Here is a 27,666-nt window from a genome sequence, read left to right on the forward strand (position 1 = left end):
TAGGGTACCCCTGCGAGTTGGCTAAGTTCGTTCGTTGGGAACCGGTATGGCAGGTGGAGTGCCGTTTTCAGATCACGGTATGGATACAGGCGAGGGAAGGGGAGCTGAAGTACGGGGAGAGGGTGATGATGAGATGGGCAGAGACCGGGGAGGAGGGGGAAGATAAGGACGTATATCTAATGCCAACACATTCAATATAAATGGGTTGTCTGTTTTCTTTCTCTTTCCATTTAACGAGATTGAGCCACAAAAGCGTGGTCAGTCGTAAATATTCGGGATATAGGCCGTGTCAGTCGAGGACAACAAGTTTTCGTGTGATGACCTTCTCCACGATGCAAGAGCTCTGCCAGCGCTGAACTGCGGCGGCAGCTACGCGTGTGAACGCGTTAGTACGGGAGATGCGAGAAGGAACCCATTGCTGGACAATACACATCGACCGGGTTGCGGCTCGCGCGCCCAGCAGGCAGGCAACCCATCGGGCACGGCTGAAGGCCGCGCTGCATTCTTGACCGTGCGATAACCGCAGAACAGGTAGGAAGACCGTCTCCACCCGCGCCTGCCTCCGTATAGCAGCTTAGACAGGTATTCCGAGCGTCCGTTTTTACCAGGGCTTCCGCGGCGGCAGCGGTCCTAGGCCGTGACGTCGTCAACAAAAAAGTGTCGCCACGGGAACGCAGGGCGACTTTAACGGTATTTATACACTACTGGCCATTAAAATTGCTACACGAAGACGAAATGCAGAACATAAACGGGTATTCCTTTGACAAATATATTATCCTAGAACTGACGTGTCATTACATTTTCACGCAATTTGGGTGCATAGATCCTGAGAAGTCAGTACCCAGAACAACCAACTCTGGCCGTAATAACGGCCTTGATACGCCTGGGCATTGGGTCAAACACAGCTTTGATGGCTGCCCACGCAGCTTCAACACGATACCACAGTTCATGAAGAGTAGTGACTGGCGTATTGCGACGAGCCAGTTGCTCGGCCACCATCGACCAGACGTTTTCAGTTGGTGAGAGATCTGGAGAATGTGCTGGCCAGGGCAGGAGTCTAACATTTTCTGTATCCAGAAAGGCCCGTACAGGACCTGCAACATGCAGTCGTACATTATCCTGGTGAAATGTAGGGTTTCGCAGGGATCGAATGAAGGGTAGAGCCACGGACCGTAAGACACCCCATACCATCACGCCGGGTGATATGCCAGTATGTTGATGTGCGTTCACTGGGATTGTCGCCAAACACAGATGTGACCATCATGATGCTGTAAAACAACCTGGATTCATCCGAAAAAATGCCGTTTTGCCATTCGTGCACCTACGTTCGTCGTTGAGAACACCATCGCAGGTGCTCCTGTCTGTGATGCAGCGTCAAACGTAACCGCAGCCACGGTCTCCGAATGCTTATGCAAACGTCGTCGAACTGTTCGTACAGATGGTTGTTGTCGTGCAAACGTCTCCATCTGATACCTCAGGGATCGAGACGTGGTTGCACGATTCGTTACAGCCATGCGGATAAGATGCCTGTCATCTCGACTGCTAGTGATACGGGGCTGTTGGGATCCAGTATGGCGTTCCGTATTACCCTCCTGAACCCACCGATTCCATATTGTGCAAACAGTCATTGGATTTCGACCAACGCGAGCAGCAATGTCGCGATACGATAAACCGCAATCGCGATAGGTTAAAATCCGACCTTTATCAAGTCGGAAACGTGATGGTACGCATTTCTGCTCCTTACACGAGGCATCACAACAACGTTTCACCGGGCAACGCCGTCAACTGCTATTTGTGTATGAGAAATCGGTTGGAAACTTTCCTCACGTCAGCACGATGTAGGTGGCGCCAGCCTTGTGTGAATGCTCTGAAAATCTAATCATTTGCATATCACAGCATCTTCTTCCTTTCGGTTAGATTTCGCGTCTATAGCACGTCATCTTCGTGGTGTAGCAATTTTAATGGCCAGTAGTGTATGTTTCGGGAGCTCTGTGCCATTGTCAGTAGTTTCTGTTTATTGTAATCTGTAAGAAGTGAACATATATATTAGTTAGTAACTGATCTAACAAAATGAGGCCTAAAGACATTTTTTGTTCGTTTTTGTTCTTATCTTGATTTTACATTACACGGTTTTGCATGACTATCTGTATTGTGTCCTGCACTGATAGCTTGCCATCTCCAGACCAAACGATTTAAATGTAAATTTTATCAGCGAGTTCACACGTCCGTTGATTTTTTAAGGAACATGATTCTGGTGTGTCAGGAAAAATCAGTGTTTTCACATAAAACTCAGAACCTATATTCAATAACTTTAACAGTAAACCCGAAAAAAAAAAACAAGAGTTGCAAATCTAAGAGATTAATACTACCAGCTGTGGTCTTATGTCATCCCCGCTGGCTGCCAGTGACACGATACCAAGAGTAAAAACGCTGGAATCCTCCAAAATACTGCAAGAATTGGACCATTCCTCTGGTTGCAGTCGTACTAGCCACCGATGTTCATCTAGGGTGAAATGTGGTGGTGGTTCGCTGATCATTTGGGCAGCCATATCGTGGTATTCCATGGGCCAGTGGAGACTCTGCAGGGTCGCATTCCTGCGAAGGACTATGTGAACATTATGGCTGCTCAGGTCTATCACACGGTACAGTGTTTGTTCTCCAGTGACGATGCTATGTTCCAAAACGAGAGGGTCGTTGATCACACATTCCGCTTCGTCCAGTAGTAGATTTTGTGAGCAAGAGGATGAATTGTCGCATTTGCGCTAACCGGACAGTCACCAGATCGCGATATTATTGAATCTTTGTGGTTTATTTTTGAGAGGAGGGTGAAGGATAGCTGTCCACCTCTATCATCCTTACCAGGCAGCGCGTTGGAATGCCACGCACATGGGACCAGGGGCGTTTCCTGGCTGGGGTGGGAGATTTTCTCCCCTCTGGGATTGGGTGTTGTGTGTTGTCCTCATCATTATTTCATCCCCATTGTCGACACATGAGTCGCCCAATGTGGCGTCGCAGTCAATAAGACTTCACTTGATGGGCGAACTTCCCGCCTGGGAACTCCCAGCCACTGATGACATACGATCATATCTAGTTCCGTCCTTAAAAAAAAAAGCTTCAAATGGCTCTGAGCACTATGAGACTTAACAGCTGTGGTCATCAGTCCCCTAGAACTTAGAACTACTTAAACCTAACTAACCTAAGGACATCACACACATCCATGCCCGAAGCAGGATTCGAATCTGCGACCGTACCACCGTCCTTACCAGAACTTGACAGTATTTCACAGAAAGAACGCTCTAAAACTATATGGACCTGTGCCGGCCGGAGGTTTAAGTAGTTGTAAGTTCTAGGGGACTGATGACCACAGCAGTTAAGTCCCATAGTGCTCAGAGCAGTCTGAACCATTTTTATGTGGATCTGTGTTTATCAATACCGAGACGACGGGAAGTAGTTTTGAATGGCAACTGTTTTCCTATACCTTATTTGGCATCGTAATGTGTTGCGTTTTTGGCGTTTCCGTATTTTTGCCCACCCCCTGTATATCCATACATTTCTCGCCTCGTCGCTTTTCAGACGTCTGTATTCCCTTTCCCCTGCTGGACTCTACGTACTAAAAAAATGGTTCAAATGGCCCTGAGCACTATGGGTAGAGGTCTGCGCGGATAAGAAAAGTCCAATCCGCAACCGCAAGTTCCTTATCTGCATCCGCATATATTTAAGTTTTGAATGAGTAATTAATAGTAATAGACAGTAGTACTTGGAATTATCATATGTAATGACATAGTTATTGTCAGGGTGCCATTTCTGCGACAAGTCAACTACTTTTTATATGTACTAAGATGGTATCTGTTCGTTCGGACATGTCCGAAAGAACAGATACCATCGGTGACCATGCAGCTCGCATAGAATGAAATTACAATGAAATGAACACCCTTTGTTGCTTACAGGCGTTGACATACGCCAACGGGTACAGATGAAAATGTGAGCCCCGACCGGGACTCGAGCCCTGGATCTTCTGCTTACATGGCAGACGCTCTAACAAATCTGATTTTAGACCGTGGGCAGGTTTGCCACCCAGAGAGCACTTCACAGGCCACAGGAAAGACACGGTCACGGAAACGGATTAGGCGTAGGTCTCTTGGGTACAGCAAAGTCGATCGTAGCCAGGGGCTGAGGACAACAGACATCCGCTCTACCCAGGCCCTGAAAGATTGCAAGAATGTCATCAGACTTGAAGTTTTCAACTAACATTGCAACATACGTACTGGGCAGATGCCTTGCTCATTATCCGCAGATGACCCGCGGATATCCGCGCCGGTCGCGATTTTATCCGCCAACTAACAAATACCGCGGATATCCGCATCCGCACAGACCTCCAACTATGGGACTCAACATCTGTGGTCATCAGTCCCCTAGAACTTAGAACTACCTAAACCTAACTAACCTAAGGACATCACTCACATCCATGCCCGAGGCAGGATTCGAACCTGCGACCGTAGCGCTCACGCGGTTCCAGATTGAAGCGCCTAGAGCCGCACGGCCACACCGGCCGGCTCTACGTACTAAAAACACAGGTGTTTCGCAGGATGAGGTAACAAGAAAGTGCGAACCCTGTGTGCTGTCACAGAGTAACAGATCTTTGCCTGCGGTGCTGTGTTGTTGTCGCTGCTGCTGCTGCTGTTGAGGATGGTCAGAGGCGGCGTGCTGTTTACGGTCTGTCGCCCTGCAGAGGCAGCAGCGCGACGGAAGGTCGGCAGACACAAAGGGGCCGCCTGTGCGTGAGTAACGCGCCCTTATCCCACCCCACTCTCCCCCCTCCTTCCCCCCCCCCCCCCTCCCACCACAATCGACTTGCCTGCCGTTTATCTGGCTAGCACGTGGCCTCAGAGCTCGGACACACGTCACAGTGTATTGACACGTTTCTGGTCACAGGGCACGTGCATTTGTTTGTTTACAGTGGGACTAGAATTGCCACGCTGTGGACACACTCATCTTCCACGATGACAAACGGAGCGATGTGGCTCAAACCCGCGTCCGGCCATCCTGGATTAGGTTCACTATGATTTCCTTAGATCGATTCAGGAAAATGCCAGAATGACCCCTTCGAAAGAGCACGGCTAGCTTCCTACCACCTCCTTTCCTAACCCGGATGCGATTGATGACCTCGCTGCGTGGTCCCCTGTCCCAGCCGGCCGGAGTGCCCGAGCGGTTCTAGGCGCTACAGCCTGGAACCGCGCGACCGCTACGGACGCAGGTTCGAATCCTGCTTCGGGCATGGGCGTGTGTGATGTCCTTAGGTTAGTTAGGTTTAAGTAGCTCTAAGTTCCAGGGGACTGATGACCTCAGCAGTTAAGTCCCATAGTGCTCAGAGCCATTTGAACCCTGTCCCAGATCAGCCAACAAACCAACCAACCACCGTGCCAACAGCCGTTTTAACAGGGCTACATGCATACTTTCCTGCTTTGACGAACACTCAGACACCCTCCCGCTTATTGGCTGGTCTGCTAGATCACCCAGCCATAAAGGGGCTGGCCCCTTACGGTTTTCTTTATACACTGACTGACAAGGAAAGTGAAGCACCCACATTACTCTATTTCTATATTTATTACGTAACGAAAATGTTAATTAACGCATGTAGAACTGCAGTTTTTAACGCAAATGTTTTTATTTTATCTAGCTGTTCTGGGCTACGCATTTTTGTGGATTGGTCTAGTTAAACGGAAAAGAAAGAAAAGAGCACAAGCTTCTAATACGTGCAGGAATTGGATATACGTCCTGATGCCCTCCTCTCTCCCCGTATCTCTGTCCATCACCTCCTCCCCCACCTTTCTATCTCCATCTTCTTCAGTCCTTCACCTACTGCACTGGCCGAAAGGCCATAAATACAGCTTCCCTGTTTCCTAACAACGTTTCATTACACACTGAAGCGACAAACAAACAGGTGTAGGCAGGCGTATTCAAATACAAAAAATGTAAACAGGCAGAATACGGCGCTGCAGTCGGCAAGCCTACATAAGACGACAAATGACTGGCGCAGTTCTTAGATCGGCTACTGCTGTTACAATGGCAGGTTATAAAGATTTGAGTGAGTTTGAACGCAATGTTACAGTCGGCGCACGAGCGATGGGGCACAGCATCTCCGAGGTAGCGATGAAGTGTGGATTTCACTACTGGACAGTCAATATCAGGGATCAGGTAAAACATCAAATTTCTGATGTCGCTGCGACTGGAAAAAGGTCCTGCAACAACGGGACCAACGAGGACTGAAGAGAATCGTTCCTTCCGGAAATTGCTGTAGTTTTCATTGATGGGGCATCTCAGTCTGCGAACCATTCGACGAAACATCATAGGTATGGGCTTTCGCAGCCGAAGGTCCGCTCGTGTACCGTTGATGACTGCACGACACAAAGCTTACCGCCTCGACTGGGTCCATCAACACAGACGTTGGACTGTTGATGACTGGAAACATGTTGCCTGGTCGGAAGAGTCTCGTTTCAAACTATATCGAGTGGATGAACGTGTACGGGTATGTAGACAACCGTATGAATACATGGACCCTTTCATGTCAGCAAGGGAGTGCTCAGGCTGGTGAAGGCTCTGCAGTGATGTGGGGCGTGGTGCAGTTGGAGTGATATGGGACCCTTGTCTAGGTACGACTTTGACAGGTGACACAGACCCATGCACCCTGTCTGATCACCTGCATCCATTCGTGTCCATTGTACATTCTGACGGACTTGGATAATTCCAGCAGGACAATGTGACACACCAGACGTCCAGAATTGCTAGAGAGTGGCTCCAGGAACACTCTTCTGAGTTTAAACACTTCCGATGACCACCACACTCACCAGATATGAACATTATTGATGATATCTGGGTTGCCTTATATCGTATTGTAAAGAAGAGATCTCCACCCACCGTACTCTTACGGATTTATGGACAGCCCTACAGGATTTATGGTGTCAATTTCCTCTGGCACTAGTTCAGACATTAGTTGAGTCCATGCCACGACGTGTTGTGGTACTTCGTGATTTCGGGTTCCCTACACAACATTAGGCAGGTGTACCAGTTTCTTTGGCTCTTCAGTGTATTTTTTACATTACCCAAGAAAGGTATCACGAACCTGGTCAGGTTTACCCTTGACAGTTCGTCCGGCGACGCTTTTACGTGGCTGGCATATTGCCGGCCATGCTGCAAGCCCATCCAAGTGATAATGGCTTCCTCCAATAGTGGAAAAGGAACTTGTGTCATTCTGGAATTCCTTACTATTTTGAAGAGACTCTTAGTTTTCGTTCTACCTAATTCTTTGAAAGACTTATATTAAATTTGGAAATTGATATCAGCGCATGTACAAATATAACTCCGTTGAATTCAAATGGTTCAAAGGGCTCTGAGCACTATGGGACTTAACTTCTAAGGTCATCAGTCCCCTTGAACTTAGAACTACTTAAGCCTAACTAACCTAAGGTCATCACACACGCCCATGGCTGAGGCAGGATTCGAACCTGCGATGTAGCGGTCGCGCGGTTCCAGACTGTAGCGCCTAGAACCGCTCGGCCACTTCGGCCGGCAACTCCGTTGAACAGGCCTCAGAAGACCCAGCGTTACCGTCCGACCACCTTGTCATCCTCAGCTCTTAGGTGTCACTGGATGCGGATATGGAGGAGCATGTGGTTAGCGCACCACTCTGCCAGCCGTGTCAGCGTTCACGACCAGATCCGTTACTTTTGAGTGCAGTAACTCCTCTGTTTCCCTTACCAGTGCTGAGTGCACCCCTCACACCGACAGCGCTCGGCTGATCTGGACTGTCACCCTCTCAAGTGCTATCCCAGCCCGACAGCACTTGACGTCAGTGGTATGATAGGCACCGGTAATACCTCTCTAGCAAGGCCATTGCCGTGTAGAAATATAAACATCTGTATTAATTTTTTTTAAAGTAGGGATGTGTTTGTTAGTATGTGTTTGTGGGGGAGTGCCCCTCCCCCTCAGATCCGTGCGTCTCTAAGATACTACAATCGCGTTTTCTTTGCTGTCGTCTCGTATTTGCTTTGACACAGTGCACTTTGAGTGTTCTTTCACTACTACACAAACACTGCATTGATTAAAACATTCGATACAACTTTGTGCACTCAGAGATATTGTTAACTTCCAACCTAATGTAGCTCAGGCTGTGCTACAGATCCGTCTGTCACAAGAGTCTATAGTTCAAAAAACTAATACAGATGGTAAATAAATATTTTCGTTTCCGTTTTCTGTCTTTTTGTTTTGTGCACGTATAACGTCATACCATCTTTCAGTCGTGTGATACAAAGTAATCACGACTATGTCTCTTACGATTATAAGAGTGCCCGCAGCACAGTATTAAAACAAAGTTATCTTTATTTCGTTTTAGATTTTCATTGTTTGGGGCTCTAGACTGCATGCCTAATTGCCAGTGCATAGACGTGGTATTGGACTGGTTGATGCTGACAGGAGTTTTTTTTTGTTTTGTTTTCTATCAAAGACTGAGAATCAATGGAATGATGGGCAGCTTTGGTGTGTGTCATTTGTGGAAAGAGAGGGACTCTGGAGCTTGTCTCTCCTGAAAACTCGTTTGTTATCCGGTGGAGCACCAGAAGGTCGAACAGCTTGAGCACCTTTATGTTTTAAACTGTTGATTGAAAGACGATGTGGCTAATTGTTCCGTAGTACCTTTAATTTTAACAGTGTATTTGACTCAGTTACGAAAAACCTCTGTGGTATTCATTAACAATTCTCTTTCTTTTTTCTTTACAGGTAAGTTCCCGATGTCACAACTGTTGTTGATATGAGTCATCCCCTGGAAGGAGAATTTCCAACTAATGTAAGTATTTTGACACTTCGCGTGTCTGCATGTGCCCCCTCTCCCACGACTCACACTCCAGTGCAATTCCCCCCACCCCCCCCCCCCCACCCCGCCCGACACACACACACACACACACACACACACACACACACACACACACACACACACACACACAGAGAGAGAGAGAGAGAGAGAGAGAGAGAGAGAGAGAGAGAGAGAGAGAGAGCGAGAGAGATATGCACATGCGAGCACGGCCTCTTGTGATTCCTGAAACTCACTCCTCCTGCATATATAGACACATACAAACATACATTTTCAATTTCCCCTGCCCCTTCGTGCAAACACACAGTTTAATCAGCTTAATGTGCACCATTTTTTAATTCTCCCCCCCCCCCCCCCCCCTCACGCTCACGTTAGGCTTCAAAGTATAGGTAGCAAAGGCAAAGGAACAGGAATAGGCGTGTGGTTGAATAACACTGTGGGAGGGACAACATTGGAGATTGCTCCGGACACTGCGAGAGGGCTGTACAAGCAATGATCACACGCACGGCACAGCGGACACACCAGGAACGCGGTGTTGGCCGTCTAATGGCGCTAGCTGCGCAGCATTTGTGCACCACCGCCGTCAGTGTCAGCCAGTTTGCCGTGGCATACGGAGCTCCATCGCAGTCTTTAACACTGGTAGCATGCCGCGACAGCGTGGACGTGAACCGTATGTGCAGTTGACGGACTTTGAGCGAGGGCGTATAGTGGGCATGCGGGAGGCCGGGTGGACGTACCGCCGAATTGCTCAACACGTGGGGCGTGAGGTCTCCACAGTACATCGATGTTGTCGCCAGTGGTCGGCGGAAGGCGCACGTGCCCGTCGACCTGGGACCGTACCGCAGCGACGTACGGATGCACGCCAAGACCGTAGGATCCTACGCAGTGCCGTAGAGGACCGCACCGCCACTTTCCAGCAAATTAGGGACACTGTTGCTCCTGGGGTATCGGCGAGGACCATTCGCAACCGTCTCCATGAAGCTGGGCTACGGTCCCTCACACCGTTAGGCCGTCTTCCGCTCACGCCCCAACATCGTGCAGCCCGCCTCCAGTGGTGTCGCGACAGGCGTGAATGGAGGGACGAATGGAGACGTGTCGTCTTCAGCGATGAGAGTCGCTTCTGCCTTGGTGCCAATGATGGTCGTATGCGTGTTTGGCGCCGTGCAGGTGAGCGCCATAATCAGGACTGCATACGACCGAGGCACACAGGGCCAACACCCAGCATCATGGTGTGGGGAGCGATCTCGTACACTGGCCGTACACCTCTGGTGATCGTCGAGGGGACACTGAATAGTGCTCGGTACATCCAAACCGTCATCGAACCCATCGTTCTACCATTCCTAGACCGGCAAGGGAACTTGCTGTTCTAGCAGGACAATGCACGTCCGCATGTATCCCGCACCGCCCAACGTGCTCTAGAAGGTGTAAGTCAACTACCCTGGCCAGCAAGATCTCCGGATCTGTCCCCCATTGAGCATGTTTGGGACTGGATGAAGCGTCGTCTCACGCGGTCTGCACGTCCAGCACGAACGCTGGTCCAACTGAGGCGCCAGGTGGAAATGACATGGCAAGCCGTTCCACGGGACTACATCCAGCATCTCTACGATCGTCTCCATGGGAGAATAGCAGCCTGCATTGCTGCGAAAGGTGGATATACACTGTACTAGTGCCGACATTGTGCGTGCTCTGTTGCCTGTGTCTATGCGCCTGTGGTTCTGTCAGTGTGATCATGTGATGTATCTGACCCCAGGAATGTGTCAATAAAGTTTCCCCTTCCTGGGACATTGAATTCACGGTGTTCTTATTTCAATTTCCAGGAGTGTATAAAAGTAATCGGAGACAGACTGCATCCTTGTCTTACTTGTTTATGCTGAAAACTGAGTGTAAGTGCATCTGCACTGTAGCAGTCGTACGCGCAACTTGCAGCTGGTGTTCTGGACGTATCAGTCAAACTGTCAGCGAGTGATAAAACGCGAGTCGCCAACGCAGCACTCTGGCAGTGACACAGCGCACCTCCCGCCGGCCTGATGGAAGGCAAATGTTTACCTCTGCTGTGCACGATAAGATAGCGCGCCACGGCGCGTCTGTTGCGGTGACAGCGACGACTTCCGGTCGTAGTCAGCACACACTGCTTTGTATCGGCGCACATCACTCACTCGCTCATTCATTCATTCATTCCCTCGTCCATGCATTCTTGCATTCGTTCCTCTGTCCCTTCAGTGACACGCCGTGCGCGCAGAATCTCATCATGAAGGGACGTGGAACGAGCAAAAGTACCCATTAACAAACAGGATCAGCCACTGTGAAGTGTACGACGGGTAGTAACTGAAATGTGTCATTGAATTGTGTTACCAAATCCGTGCAACAGGATTTGTCAAAAGCCACTGGACCAGACTGTCAAGTAACATTCGTTTTCAGAGTGAGGTTTTCACTCTGCAGCGGAGTGTGCGCTGATATGAAACTTCCTGGCAGATTAAAACTGTGTGCCGGACCGAGACTCAAACTCGGGACCTTTGCCTTTCGCGGGCTAAGGCTGTGGCTAAGCCATGTCTCCGCAGTATCCTTTCTTTCAGTAGTGCCAGTTCTGCAAGGTTCGCAGGAGAGCTTTTGTAAAGTTTGGAAGGTAGGAGACGAGGTACTGGCAGAACTAAAGCTGTGAGGACGGGGCGTGAGTCGTGCTTCGGTAGCTCAGTTGGTAGAGCACTTGGCCGCGAAAGGCAAAGGTCCCGAGTTCGAGTCTCGCTCCGGCACACAGTTTTAGTCTGCCAGGAAGTTTCAACATTCGTTTTATTTACACGTTGGCGCTTTGAGTTAGGGATGGTGGTTATCGTACAAACAACATGTTTTCTGTTTCACCAGTTATTTTCGCCTCCAGTTTAACCAGATGGTTGAAACCGCTCAAAATAGCTGCTTTCTGATCTAATTAATTTTTGGATTTTCGTTGCAAATATTTCCAGTTATGAACATGGACTTCCGACAAAAATTGAAAATCTTATAATTAAATTTTTCTCAAGACATTTAAGTCTTACCTTTATCTACGATAATGATGGGTGCTGAATAAATGAATTAAAATTATTGCCACGGCCGGGACTTGAACCCTGGTCTCCTTGCTTACTTTTTTTTCTTTATTGTTGATTGTATTTTGATCGCAGCGGACGTCACATGACATCCGTTGAGGTTCGTTGTTGATCCTTGCCCAAAGTTTTTTTTTTGTTACAGAGACCAGTCAGTTCTCTGTCCGAACACGCTGAGCTACCGTGCCGGATTTTCTGTATCGTTTCAATTTTAGTGTATGTACCGCCGAAGCGAGTACGCTTGCTAAGCATGAATGCCGACCATTACACCACTGCAGCACTATCGTTAATATTGCCGCGCGGCCAAGTCCAACGCAGGGACGCTATTCCAGTGCCGGAGAGTCTCGGCAATAGAGACGATTTAGGGGGAGAATAAGCTGAAGATATGAATTGAAATTTGTGCTGGGGAGGGAACTGGACTTGGGTAGTTCGTGCAATAATTTTAATCATACTGCTGCGGTGGTGTAATGGTCAGCATTCCTGTGCAGTAAGCAAGGAGACCCGCGTTCAAGATCCGGCCGTGGCACAAATTTTAATTGATTTATTCAGCTTGCATCATTATCGTAAAAACTGAAAAACTCAAAATGAATATCAAGGAGTAAGAGATGACGGTCTATATGTGGTTGAGGCTGCGTCAGAAATAAGAGACTCACTGCCACCAACAAAGACTGCGAATATGAAGGAGACAGGCGTAGCGACAGAGAGGGCGAAAGCTCACGAGCTGATCGCTTCCCGGCACCGTTACTTTTGGATGGTATCAGTTTTCCACCCTGCAGCAACCACGAAAGTAAGGGTTCAGTTATCATTCCGACTTTATAAACTTATAGCACACCCTCTCTTCCAAGGAAGATTGTGATTGTTTCGTCATTGTATGGTGCATCTTGTTGTGCCTCATCCTGTTTTGAATCTCGTAAAGGAAATGGAGCATTGTACTTCACTGCTACCACAATCCATAAAATACTTCCAACCTAGGGATGGTGCCATTCTGGAACACTAGTGCTGATTGCTTTTCCCCAATTCTATACTAATCCAATGTTTCAAAGCAATGGAAATTGTACGCATAAATATTGCTCGTTTTTAAAAGGTATTATCACTCCTCCTATGTCAAACTGATATGATGTTTCTTTGCCTGGTTATTAGTAAAAAATGAAAAAAAATGTTATAACCGAGCCCAAATAAATACCGAAAAATACTTCAGAACTAAAATATGGGTAACCGTTTTTCCGACTTCTGCTGTAAGCACAGAAACAAACATCATCAATTGGTATTTTGTAATAGTAAGGGGCGTTCAAAAAGAAACGAGCCGGAAGCATAATTACAGAAACAGGTACCTGTATGTTAGAAGTATTGACCCTGGCTGTTGAGACACTTGCCCCACTGTGACACAAGGCGGTGAATGGCTGTCTCGTAAAATTCCCGGGGCTCCGATGTTAACCAGATCCCCACGTACAGCTGGGCGTCGTCGTCCGAGGTGAATCGTTTGCCCCTCAGAGCATTTTTAAGGGGACCAAAAACGGCGTAATCACAGGGAGAGAGGTCTGGACTGTATGGAGGGTGGCCAAGAACCTCCGATTTGAATTTCTACAGGAGTGTCGCGACTGCGTTGCCCGTATGAGGCTTTGCATTGTCGCGGAGCAGAATGACGCCACAGGTGAGATTGCCTGGTCGTTTTGTTTTGATCGCTTGGTGAAGGGTGGTCAAGGTTTGCGAGCAACGCTAGGCATTCACGGTTGTCCCTTGCTGTAGGAAGTGAATCAGAAGGGGGCCATTTTTGGTCCCTTTAAAAAGGCTTTGAGGGGCAAACGATTCACCTCGGACGACAGCATCTAGCTGTACGTGTGGAACTGGTTAACATCGCAGCTCCGGGAATTTTGTGAGACAGCCATTCACCGCCTTGTGTCACAGAGGGCCAAGTGTCTCAGAAACAGCCAGGGTCAATACTTGTAACATACAGGTACTGGTTTCTGTAATTATACTTAACTAGTACTCATTTTGTGTGCTTCATGATAGAGTACGTTACTTGTGCATGTTCCTTGACAATGACGAATCCGCTACAAAAATATCATAATTATCTTTCGTGCTGCCGTACCTGTTTCGGGTATTCAGTTTTATGTTTGTATGTTTATGATAACGACATATAAATACACCACAATAATACGGTATTTTGATAGTTTTTACTTATGGACCGTCTGACAGCAACTGAATAAAACACAGTTTTAGCGCCATACGCGTTTCGCCTTTATTTTTTGCAAGGCATCATCAGTGGCCTGGAATATGTACATATGTTAGCTATTTAATTTACATTTTTGTCACTGTGCCTATAGGTTATAAACAGTTCTGGTGGTTGGTATTTCCTATTAAGTAGTAATGTTTTGAACTGTACTTACAGGTAGCGTGGACAGTTTCTTACGTATTACGCTGCTGTCGCATTTTTGGTGTTGTTGTTGTTCTTCTTCTTCTTATGAATGCCAATTTGCGGTTTTTTCCCCCACATTCCACAGCACTATGAACTGAACGCTTGTTTCAATGCAATGTTTTGGATTCTGTTTCCGACTGTCAAATGTTTTTGCCAAAGATCGAATGTTATTGCCAACCTTTCGAGTGTAATTATTGAAGTATCTGTGATTTGTGTGTGTGTGTGTGTGTGTGTGTGTGTGTGTGTGTGTGTGTGTGTGTGTGTGTGTGTGTGTGGTATATATATTTTTTTCTGTTAGACGGTTCATAAGCAAAAATTATCAATATACCGTAATATTACACGCAGCTGAGGAAGACAGGAGTAAAAAAGTTGAAGACAGCACTATAAATTTTTCTCCTTTTTGCCATTTGCGAAAATATCTGAGGAATCGAAAAATTTTGAGACGAACTGCTTAAGTATAGTTTTCGGCTGTGAAAAGAAACGCAATTGTGCACAATGGGTTTCATATTTGCAACTACTTTTAGTGACATTTACCTACAATATGCAATTGAGCCCCACGTCCTGGTTCGCAGTTCTCTGTCTCCTACAATTCATGACCCATATTTTTCTTCTATAGTGGTGACTGGGAAGTTAAATTTGCGGAAACCATTTTTGCAATGGTTAGTGGAGTTCGCAGCTAAGCGGCCACCCATACTTGCGACGAATTCTTCAGTCCATTTAATTAGAAATCACCATTCACATCCCAGACTGATATGTAGACAATTATGAATATCTCGTACTTTGGGGAAAACGTGGCGGGAGAGTGGAGCTCAGGTTGTAGGAGTCTTACGCCGGGTTGCGTGTGAGAGGAGCCGATGCGGCATGAATGAGCCGAACGGCGACGGGTGTAGCAGGAAGAGGCGACGGCGGAGCCGGGCGCACGCGCGGCGCCTGGCGGCAGGAAGCGGAAACCGCAGGCCGCCGCCGGCCGTCCATTCATAGAGCAGAACGCCGTAAACAACTCGCGTCCCGTAGTACCGGCTGCGCCAATAACACGGCCCCGACGCGCTCCGCAGTGCGCGCTCTTCCGGCGCTGTTTACAAAGTCGTGATGCCTAATGTAAACGCAAACCTACCTCAATTAACACGAACCTAAAGCTGAAGAGCATGGTTAGGCGCGCCATAAAAGCGCACTTCACTGCATCCTCAAGAGCAGGGATTGCCAGGCGGTGGTGCGCAAGGACGTTTCACGTGTTACGCGTTCAAGTAAGCAAAACACGTACTGACAGAAGTACACTACTGGCCATTAAGATTGCTACACCACGAAGATGACGTGCTGCAGACACGAAATTTAACCGACAGGAAGAAGCTGCTGTGATAGGCAAGTGATTAGCTTTTCAGAGCATTTACACAAGGTTGGCGCTGGTGGCAACCCCTTAAAACGTGCTTACATGAGGAAACCTTCAACACATTTCTCATACACAAACAGCAGTTGACCGGCGTTGCCTAGTGAAACGTTGTTGTGATGCCTCGTGTAAGGAGGAGAAATCCGTTCCATCACGTTTCCGACTTTGATAAAAGTCGGATTGTAGCCTATCGCGATTGTCGTTTATCGTATCACGATATTGCTGCTCTCGTTGGTCGAGATCCGATAACTGTTAGCAGAATATGGAATCGGTGGGTTCAGGAAGTTAATACGGAACGCCTTGCTGGATCCCAACGGCCTCGTATCACTAGCAGTCCAGATGACAGACATCTTATCCGCATGGCTGTAACGGATCGTACAGCCACGTCTCGATCCCTGAGTCAACAGATGGGGACGTTTGCAAGACAACCACCATCTGCACGAACATTGCGACGACGTTTGCAGCAGCAAGGACTATCAGCTCGGAGACCATGGCTCTGGTTACCCTTGACGCTGCATCACAGACAGGAGCGCTTGTGATGATGTACTCAACGACGAACATGGTTGCACGAATGGCAAAATGTCATTTTTTCGAACGAATCCAGGTTCTGTTTGCAGCATCATCATGGTCGCATTCGTGTTTGGCGACATCTCGGTGAACGCACATGGGAAGCGTGTGTTCGTCATCGCCATACTGTCGTATCACCCGGCGTGATGGTGTGGGGTGGTATTGGTTACACGTCTAGGTCACATCTTCTTCGTATTACTGCACTTCGAACAGTGGACGTTACATTTCAGATGTGTTATGACCCGTGGCTCTGCCCTTTATTTGATCCCTGCGAAACCCTACATTTCAGCAGCATAATACTCGACCGCTAGTTGCAGGCCCTGTACGGGCCTTTGTGGATACAGAAAATGTTCGACTGCTGGCCTGGCCATCACATTCACCAAATCTCTCACCAACTGAAATCGTCTGGTGAATGGTGGCCGAGCAACTGGCTCGTCACAATACGCCAGTCAATACTCTTGATGAACTGTGCTATCGTGTTGAAGCTACATGGCCAGCTGTACCTGTACACGCCATCCAAGCTTTGTTTGACTCAACACTCAGGCGTATCTAGGCCTTTATTAAGGGCCAGAGGTGGTTGTTCTGGGTACTCATTTGTCAGGATCTATGCACCCCAATTGCGTGCAAATGGTATCACATGTCAGTTCTAGTATAATATATTTGCCCAATGAATACCCGGTTATCATCTGCATTTCTTCTTGGTATAGGAATTTTAATGGCCAGTAGCGTAAAATTATTCTCCTTCGTAGTCGTGTCTTGTAGTGACCATAATTGTGTAGACTGCGACATTAGTCGTTCGGAACTAACCCAAAACGCGGCCGACGCCGTAAATGAATGTTACCAGGAAGCAGAGGGCAGAATGCATCTATTCAGGGTTCTGAGAATTCTGAACCTGGCCACTCAGTATATGCAGTCCAAACAATTTCACAAACATTTGATGATTTATTCAAGAGAGAGAGCTCCACAAATTGAGCAGTTTAGAAACTCATTGGCCAATCTCCCGCCCTTAAGCAAGCAATTATTGGGCTTGGCATTGATTGTCAGGCTTATTTGATCTCTTGCTGAAGGATATCGTGCCAAATTCTTCCTATTGTTGCGTTAAATGGTCAAAACCAAAAGGCTTGGAGGAACAGTCTACAGTACTGCAAACGTTCTGAATAGTAGAGATGTTCAGCGACCTTGCTGACGACGGAAGGGTTTGGCAAGGAGGAAGACAATCTCGTCTTGTGCGAGCGGGCATTATCATGCTGAAATGTAAGTCCAGGTTATCTTGCCATGAAGGGCAACAAAACGCGAGTAGAAAATCGTCGACGTATCGCTGTGTTGTAACGGGGCCGTGGATAACAACCGAAGGGCTTCTGGTATGAAACGAAAAGGCACCACAGACTGTAACTCCTTGTCATCGGCTGTACACGGGACGACAGTCGGGTTGGTATCCCACCACTGTCCGGGACGCCTCCACGCGCGCCTTCGCCGGTCATTGGCGCTGACTTCGAAACGGGACCCATCACTGAAGACAATTCTTGTCCAGTCTGTGAGGTTACGGCAACGGCGTTGCCGCAGTGGATACACCGGTTCCCGTGCGATCACCGAAGTTAAGCGCTGTCGGTCGTGGCCGGCAGTTGGATGGGTGACCATCCAGCTGCCACGTGCTGTTGCCACTTTTCGGGGCGCGCTCAGCCTCGTGATGCCAATTGAGAAGCTACTAGACCGAATAGTAGCGGCTTCGGTCAAGGAAAACCTTCATAACGACCGGGAGACCGGTGTGCTGACCACACGCCCCTCCTATCCGCATCCTCAACTGAGGATGACACGGCGGTCGGATGGTCCCGATGGGCCACTTGTGGCCTGAAGACGGAGTGCAGTGAGGTTACAGTGGGAAGGCGTGTCTGGAGAAGCTCCAGATAGCGGTGCGACACCAACCTGATATGCGGCCCATCACCCAGGAGTAATGGTCTGAGCTGCTGCTTCTCCCCCCTCCCCCCATCCATCAGTCGTCAGACTGGTTTCATACGGTACCCCATGAATTCCCTTCCTGTGCTAACCTCTTCATCTCAGAGTAGCGCTTGCAACCAACGTCCTAAATTATTTGTTGTATGTATTCCAATCCCTGTCTTTCTCTATAGTTTTTATCTCTACAGCTCTCTCTAGTACCATGGAAGTCATTCCCTGATGTCTTAACGTGTGTCTTATCATCCTGTCCCTTCTCCTTATCAGTGTTTTCCACATATTCCTAAGCTATTCTGCGCAGAAGCTCCTCATTCCTTACCTTATCCTTGCATCTAAATTTCAACATTATTCTGTAGCACCACATCTCAAATGCTTCGATTCTCTTCTTTTCCGATGTTCCCACAGTCCATGTTTCACTACCATACAATGCTGTGCTCCAGACGTATATTCTCAGAAATTTCTTCCTCAAATTAAGACCTATATTTGATATTAGTAGACTTCTCTTGGCCAGGAATGCCCTTTTTGCCATTTCTAATCTGCTTTTGATGTCCTCCTTGCTCCGTCGGTCATTGGTTATTTTACCACCTAGGTAGCAGAATTCCTTAACTTCATCTACTTCGTGACCCTGAATCCTGACGTTAAGTTTCTCTCTGTTCTCATTTCTTCTGCTTCTCATTACCAACGTCTTTCTTCGATTTACTCTCAATCCATAGTCTGTACTCATTAGACTGTTCATTCCGTTCAGCAGAGCATTTAATTCTTCTTCACTTTCACTCAGGATAGCAATGTCATCAGCGAATGGTATCATTGATATAATCTCACCTTGGATTTTAATTCAACTCCTGAACCTTTCTTTTATTTCCATCATTGCTTCCTCGATGTACAGATTGAAGAGTAGGGGCGAAAGGCTACAGCCTTGTCTTACTCCCTTCTTAATACGACCACTTCGTTCTTGATCGTCCACTCTTATTATTCCCTCTTGATTGTTGTACATATTGTATATGACCCGTCTCCCCCTATAGCTTACCCCTACTTTTTTCAGAATCTCGAACAGCTTGCACCATTTTATATTGTCGAACGCTTCTTCAGGTCGACAAATCGTATGAATGTGTCATGATTTTTCTCCCATTTCATAGCAGGACTTATTTCGATCTCATCCAAAGGACCCTTACACCACAGCGGTACGACGACAATATTGTCTTCTCCGTCTTCTTGCCCTTCATGGCAAGCCAGTCTGGGGTTCACGGCGAGATTTTTTACTGGTTGTCTTCGTACCTGCCAAATTCTACGATGGTCAGCAAGGTTGCCAGATCTCTATCCAAATGCAACCTTTGGAACTCTACGGGCGGGGCCTTCCAAACACCTTGGTATTTTGGTGAGCCAAGCCATTACTTGGGCAGAATTAGGCACCGTACCTCTCAGGAGGACATAAAACAACTCTACAGTTCAGTGCCAACCCGAATAACTGCTTGCATAAGGAACAGTCAGGACAATAAAATGTGGAAAACGCTGACAGGGAGAAGGAACAGGATGGTAGGACTTTAAGACATCAGGGAATGAAACATGAATATAGGAAATGCTCTCGAGAGAACAGATACCATTGATGACCGTGCAGCTTCTCTAGAATAAATGATAATTAAATGAAACCCTCAGCTGCCGACATGTGTTATTGATATACCTCGAAGGGGACAGCTGAAAATGTGTGCCCTGACCGGGACTCGAACCCGGGATCTCCTGCGTACATGGCAGACGCTCTGTCCATCTGAGTCACCGAGGACAGAGATGAATAGCGCGAGTGCAGAGACATCCCTTGCACGCTTCCCTTGAGACCCACATGCGAATGTGCACAGGTTGCCCATACTTTTACGGGAATCGCCATAGTGTGCGCGAGTAATGAGTAGATGGGCAAATATCTATTAGGTACATTACATATGTAGAATTGTGGACAGTTGGGAATGTGGGTCTCACGGGGAGCGTGCCACTGTCATTACCTCCCTTTCCTGTTCCAGTCGCGTATGGTTCGCAGGCAGAAAGACTGCCGGAAAGCCTCCGCGCGCGCTCGAATCTCTCTAATTTTACATTCGCGATCTCCGCATTAGGTATAAGTAGGGGGAAGCGATATATTCGATACTTCATCCAGAAAGGCACCCTCTCGAAACCTGGACAGCAAGCTACACCGCGATGCAGAGCGCCTCTCTTGCAGAGTCTGCCACTTGAGTTTGCTAAACATCTCCGTAACGCTATCACGCTTACCAAATAACCCTGTGACGAAACGCGCCGCTCTTCTTTGGATCTTCTCTATCTCCTCCGTCAACCCGATCTGGTACGGATCCCACACTAATGAGCAATACTCAAGTATAGGTCGAATCAGTGTTTTTTAAGCCACCTCCTTTGTTGATGGACTACATTTTCTAAGGACTCTCCCAATGAATCTCAACCTGGCACCTGCCTTACGAACAGTTAATTTTATATGATCATTCCACTTCAAATCGTTCCGCGCGCATACTCCCATATAACAGTGTTAGTTCCGCTATCATATAATCATGCAATAAAGGATCCTTCTTTCTATGTATTCGCAATATATCATCACATTTGTCTACGTTAAGGGTCAGTTGCCACTCCCTGCACCAAGTGCCTATCCGCTGCAGATCTTCCTGCATTTCGCTGCAGTTTTCTAATGCTGCAACTTCTCTGTATACTATAGTATCATCAGCGAAAAGCCGCATGGAACTTCAGACACTATCTACTAGGTCTTCTCCGTCTTGTTGTCCTTCATGGCAAGCCACTCTGGGCTTACCTTTCAGCAAGATAATGTCTGCTCGCACACGGCACTCGGTGGCTCAGATGGACAGAGCGTCTGCAATGTAAGCAGGAGATCCCGGGTTCGAGTCCCGGTCGGGGCACACATTTTCGGCTGCCCGCATCGAGGTATATCAACAACACCTGTCGGCAGCTGAGGGTTTCAATTAATCATCATTTATCAGAGAATGACTTACATGGTACTAGAGGAGCTGTAGAAGGCAAAAACTGTAGATGAAGACAGAGATGGGAATACGTCCAGCAAATAATTGAGGACGTAGGTTGCAAGTATTACTCTGAGATGAAGAGATTGGCACAAGAGAGAAATTCGTGGCGTGCTGCACCAAACCAGTTAGAAAGACTGATGACTCTAACAAACAAGGAGGGGGGAGTCCATCGCGTTGTTGACTCACTCAATTTATGAAGTTCTTTCTCTTGAATAAATCATCCATTTTTGCTGCAGCTGTAATCAGTTGTTTGTCTGTACATTAACATAAAATCTACAGGTTTCCGTCCCATTCGGGTAATTCCCTCGCAGTGAGGGAGAAGACTGACAAGGAGACGACATGGCCGTGGGGTCGGGGATTTGTCCGCAATTGTGAGTGGTGAAAGAGGACCTCTAACACCTCACGTGGTTAAAATATTAGGACGCACTACCCGAAAAATCCCGGGAAAAGTCGATCCAAAGGGTTTTAAGTGCCTTATGAGTATAAAATGTTAGTACACTGCCGAGCCGCCGTCTGGCCTAGGTGTTCAGGGCTCGGATTCTTAAGTCAGAGGTCTCGTGTTCGATTCCTCCTCTGGCAATTTTTTCCTTCTATTTCATTTTCTTTGGTTATTACACCAATTATTCAGAAAGTTTCCCAAACCTACACTATCTTTAAGAAATTAGTTTCGTTATTGAATAAAAATTATTTTCTTTTTGTCCCACACATTTCATGGCTATGGGTTTTTCATTTTTCATTGTAAAGTATACGAGGAGAAACGTTGCCTTTTAATCAGAATAATAAAGTATATTGGAAAACATTCAATTTTTATACATGTAATAATTCTACATCTACATCTACATCCATACTCCGCAAGCCACCTGACGGTGTATGGCGGAGGATACCCTGAGTACCTCTATCGGTTCTCCCTTCTATTCCAGTCTCGTATTGTTCGTGGAAAGAAGGATTGTCGGTATGCTTCTGTGTGGGCTCTAATCTCTCTGATTTTATCCTCATGGTCTCTTCGCGAGATATACGTAGGAGGGAGCAATATACTGCTTGACTCTTCGGTGAAGGTGTTCTCAAAACTTTAACAAAAGCCCGTACCGAGCTACTGAGCGTCTCTCCTGCAGAGTCTTCCATTGGAGTTTATCTATCATCTCCGTAACGCTTTCGCGATTACTATATGATCCTGTAACGAAGCGCGCTGCTCTCCGTTGGATCTTCTCTATCTCTTCTATCAACCCTATCTGGTACGGATCCCACACTGTTGAGCAGTATTCAAGCAGTGGGCGAACAAGCGTACTGTAACCTACTTCCTTTGTTTTCGGATTGCATTTCCTTAGGATTCTTCCAATGAATCTCAGTCTGGCATCTGGTTTACCGACGATCAACTTCATATCATCATTCCATTTTAAATCACTCCGAATGCGAACTCCCAGATAATTTATGGAATTAACTGCTTCCATTTGCTGACCTGCTATTTTGTAGCTAAATGATAAGGGATCTATCTTTCTATGTATTCGCAGCACATTACACTTGTCTACATTGAGATTCAATTGCCATTCCCTGCACCATGCGTCAATTCGCTGCAGATCCTGCATTTCAGAACAATTTTTCATTGTTGCAACCTCTCGATACACCACAGCATCATCTGCAAAAAGCCTCAGTGAACTTCCAATTTTTCATTGTTGCAACCTCTCGATACACCACAGCATCATCTGCAAAAAGCCTCAGTGAACTTCCGATGTCATCCACCAGGTCATTTACGTATATTGTGAATAGCAACGGTCCTATGACACTCCCCTGCGGCACACCTGAAATCACTCTTACTTCGGAAGACTTCTCTCCGTTGAGAATAACATGCTGCGTTCTGTTATCTAGGAACTCTTCAATCCAATCACATAATTGGTCTGATAGTCCGTATGCTCTTACTTTGTTCATTAAACGACTGTGGGGAACTGTGTCAAACGCCTTGCGGAAGTCAAGAAACACGGCATCTACCTGTGAACCCGTGTCTATGGCCCTCTGAGTCTCGTGGACGAATAATTATAAACAAGAACAGCAGTGGTAATTATCGTAAAAACAAACAAAGCAATAATTTTTGCGACATCTTGCGCAACATATAAAAGCGGTTTTTTTAAAATCACAGGGCGTTTGCAATAAATCTGTACAAAAACATGCCCCATTAATATTTACGAAAATGTTTCGAGTTTCTGACAATTTTGATTCAAACCATTCATATTGAGTCATGTCTCGGAATATTGGTGACGATAATTGATGGTGAATTATAGAATGAATTTTTGTACAATCTTCCCGAGAATTATTTTCACTGTTCTCCTGTAACAGTGCGCTGCAATTTTGCAAGCAACAGAAGAAAAATAAGTGCCGGAGAAGGAATCGAACCCGAGACCTCTCGCGTAAGGGTCCGACCGCTAACCATGTAGGCCAGACGGCGGCTCGGCAGTGGACTAACATTTTATACTCGTAAGGCACCTAAGAAACTATCGATTTTTCTCGGGATTTTCCGGGTAGTGCGTCCTAATATTTTAACCACCTGAGGTGTTAGGGGTCGTCTTTCACCGCACAAAATTGCAGACAAATCCCCGACCCCACGGTCGTGCCGTCTCCTTGTGAGAGGAAGGAGATACAAGATGATAGAGTATATAAAGGGAAGAGGAAATTATGCAGATCTGAAGAGGATGGCAGAAGACCGGACCGCCTGGAGAACTACCATGTGGAAACCTGCCTTTTGGCAGAACACTGATGATGATGTGCTCTATATTGTGCAACAGAATCGTCACGCGCTTTCCGATCCCGCGACTAGTGGGCCGCCTCGCCGGGTGGCCGCTGCTTCCGCCTGCTACTTGTTGCCTCCCCGCTGAACCGCTGACCCGCCGCCGCTGCTCCAGCCGCCACGCCACGCCACCCGCCGGACCGCGGCTCGTGTACCCCAGCCGCCCCCCGCGCCCTCCGGCGTCTGGGCGCCGGCGAGACGGTTCGATTCGGGGGTGGCGCGCCGCGGCGCTGCCAAGTCTCCGTCTCGACGCCGCCCTCGCCGACACATCTTCTGCCCACCACGCCCCCGCACCGCGTGTCGCACGTCGCGTATCGTGCGTACTCGCCGCCGCCGTGACAGTCCTGGCGTAAGCGCCGCGCGCAGGGGTTGCAAAAACGGTAACGGGCAGTGAAATGAAAATCGAACACCCGCCACAGTGAGACCTGGAATGTTTCCATTCAAAACTGATCAATTTCATCCCACACGGAGAAAGGACGACCAGCTCTTGTTTCATAGAACGCGGACTCCACAACCCCACCAATCTTGTACTTCGTAGACCAGGGGCGGGCAGGAATCCCGCACGTGTGCGGTGCGCTTGCACGCGTGCAGTTAACGTGTGTTCTGCGTGCACACAGGGGCAAGCTGGCCACCCGCCTCTGTCCCTTCTCCACCGTACCGTCTCTCCGCTCCTTCCTGTGTAATGAGTTTTGTTTCCTAGCTTGCTTTGTTGAATGAAGGAACAAGGTTAGTAGGAGTGCTTGAAAGAAATCATGGTTTGAACGAGTACCTAGAAAACTGTTCTAGCAGTAGTGGACGCCAAAAGTTCCGGAGGAAAATCGCAGCAGAGGGGTCGAAACGTCGAACATTTTAGAACAAACATGACGCCGCCTAATAATCCAGAAGATTTTAACTTCCGCGAAAGCCTGCAGACTTACATAATACGTTTAATGTCTGGAACAAAATTTCTACGTACAGACAAACGCAAACAGTTACGTAAATTTTCATAACAGAACAAAATCTGTCAGAAATGTATGTCGAGCCAAACATTGACTTTATCTTCGCGGCTTCACGATGGAGACGAGGAAACTCTTGCTGTGGAAAGTAGTGATAAAAGTCAATTACACGTCTTGCCAAAAGGAACTGGTCTCTCAGATGAGAATTACACTGTAGATCTATTAATTCCATTTGAAAATGGGGATGAATATCATCTACAGAAAAAGCTAATGGTCTCGAGAACCACTCAAAAGCTTGGGATAAATATGATAAATCCCCAAATCGATTGAGAAATTCCTCTTTTATTGCACTAAGTACGGAAACATATTCTTTGCAATTCTGTTCTGACACAGTAGATAGAGTAGGGAAATGCACTGCGTTCCCTGACGAGAGCTGTCGTTCCCACAGCTCTAAGATTGCTAGTGAAAGATTGCACCTTTTCAGCCATCTCACAAATTAGCTGATTTTATCCTTGTAAACTTGTGTTCATTGCATTTGTGTGTCCGGTAATGTCCACTAAAATTGTAAGGTCGGCAACCCACTCTGCATCTTCTAACATGGGGTCGTATCTTCCTTTGTCCTTTAAAAACTGATTTATTGGTATTCTCAGCTCAAAAAATTTTTTGAGTACATTACCGCGGCTGAGCCAGCGGACTTCACTGTGGTATGGTATGTCACCATACTCTTCCTCAATGTCAGCTAAATATGTGTGAAACTGTGGTTGCGTAAGCCCGTGGGATCTGAAATAATTAACTGTCCGAATAACCGCTAGCATGACGTCCCCCAGTTTTGCTGCTTTTGTACACAGTACTTCTTGGGTTCAAAATGCAGTGCATGCTGTACAGTGATTCTTCTGTACGCTGTAGCTTTTTTCTTAGTAATCCAACAAATCGCATTTGGTCCCCTTTCATTGCAGGTGCTCCGTCTGTTGTCACTGACACCAAACGTTCCCAGTTTAAGCCAGCTGAATCGACAGCTTCTGCTGTCGCCGCTGCCCCGGTAGACGGTTTCGCGCTCTCATGAGCCGCGTGCAGCGTTTGCCCGCCCCTGTCCTAGTCCGACTGTTCGAGTATAGTGACTGTTCTGGAGACTAGAAATAATCAGCATGAGTTTCGAAAAAGACGGTCGTGTGAAACTCAGCTCGCGCTATTCGTTCACGATACTCAGAGGGCCATAGGCAAGGGTTCCCAGGTAGGTGCCGTGTTTCTTGACTTCCGCAAGGCGTTTGGTACAGTCCCCCTCAGTCGTTTAATGAACAAAGTAAGAGCATACGGGCTATCAGACCAGTTGTGTGATTGGATCGAAGAGTTCCTAGATAACAGAACGCAGTATGTCATTCTCAATGGAGAGAAGTCTTCCGAAGTAAGAGTGATTTCAGGTGTGCCGCAGGGGAGTTTCGTAGGACCGTTGCGATTCACTATATACATAAATGACCTTGTGGATAACATCGGAAGTTCACTGAGGCTTTTTGCGAATGATGCTGTTGTATATCGAGAGGTTGTAAGAATGGAAAATTGTACAGAAATGCAGGAGGATCTGCAACGAATTGACGCATGGTGCAGCGAATGGCAATTGAATCTCAATGTAGACAAGTGTAATGTGCTGTGAATAGACAGAAAGAAAGATCCTTTATCATTTAGCACAATATAGCAGGTCAGCAGATGGAAGCAGTCAATTCCATAAATTATCTGGGAATACGCATAAGGAGTGATTTAAAATGGAATGACCATATAAAATTAATCGTCAGGAAAGCAGGTGCCAGACTGTGATTCACTGGGCGAATCCTATGGAAATGCAGTCCGAAAACAAAGGAAGTAGATTACAGTACACTTGTCCGCCCACTGCTTCAATACTGCTCACCGGTGTGGGATCCGTACCAAATAGGGTTGATAGAAGAGATAGAAGAGTTCCAACGAAGAGCAGCGCGCTTCGTTACAGGATCATTTAGTAATCGCGAAAGCGTTACGGAGATGATAAACTCCAGTTGAAGACACTGCAGGAGAGACGCTCAGTAGCTCGATACTGGCCTTTGTTGAAGTTTCGAGAACATACCGTTACCGAGGAGTCAAGCAGTATATTGCTCCCTCCTACGTATATCTCGCGAAGAGACCATGAGGATAAAGTCAGAGAGTTCAGAGCCCACACAGAGGCATACCGACAATCTTTCTTTCCACGAACCAAACGAGACTGGAATAGAATGGAGAACCGATAGAGGTACTCAACGTACCCTCCGCCACACACATTCGCGTAGCTTGCGGAGTCTGCATGTAGATGCATAAGCCAACATACACGCATGCCTTTCCTCCATTGGCCAAAAAAATGGGGAAATCACACGATGAGAAATCCGAACTGTAAGCAGCATTATGCAGTGTTTCCGAACCACGTCGCTGAAGCGTAGCCTCCGTCAGATTAGCGGTATCCGGGCGGGCGTTTTCCTGCTACAAGACGATTTCATGCAGCAGCAGTCCTGGACGTTTCGACTTTATGGCGCCTCGCAGTTTCTTCTGTGTGTCTCCGTAGCGCTGTGCGTTGATTGCGCTTCCACGCTCGTGGAACTTGTCGAGGAGAAGGCCTCTTCAGTCGAACAACGAGGACAGCATGACTTAAAGTGCTCCCACCATTTCGAGTCAGAGGC

General features: G+C 47.3%; 1 protein-coding gene and 1 pseudogene across 1 annotated transcript in view; both read left to right on the forward strand.

Annotated features, from left to right (window-relative positions):
* LOC126292056 (RAC serine/threonine-protein kinase) overlaps positions 1–27,666 on the forward strand; it is a 512,592-nt gene that overhangs the window by 354,745 nt on the left and 130,181 nt on the right. The window lies entirely within an intron of this gene.
* Positions 17,849–17,965, forward strand: LOC126292523 (5S ribosomal RNA; annotated as a pseudogene).

The sequence above is a fragment of the Schistocerca gregaria genome, chromosome 9 (assembly GCF_023897955.1).
Source record: "Schistocerca gregaria isolate iqSchGreg1 chromosome 9, iqSchGreg1.2, whole genome shotgun sequence".
In the NCBI taxonomy this organism is placed as follows: Eukaryota; Metazoa; Arthropoda; class Insecta; order Orthoptera; family Acrididae; genus Schistocerca; species Schistocerca gregaria.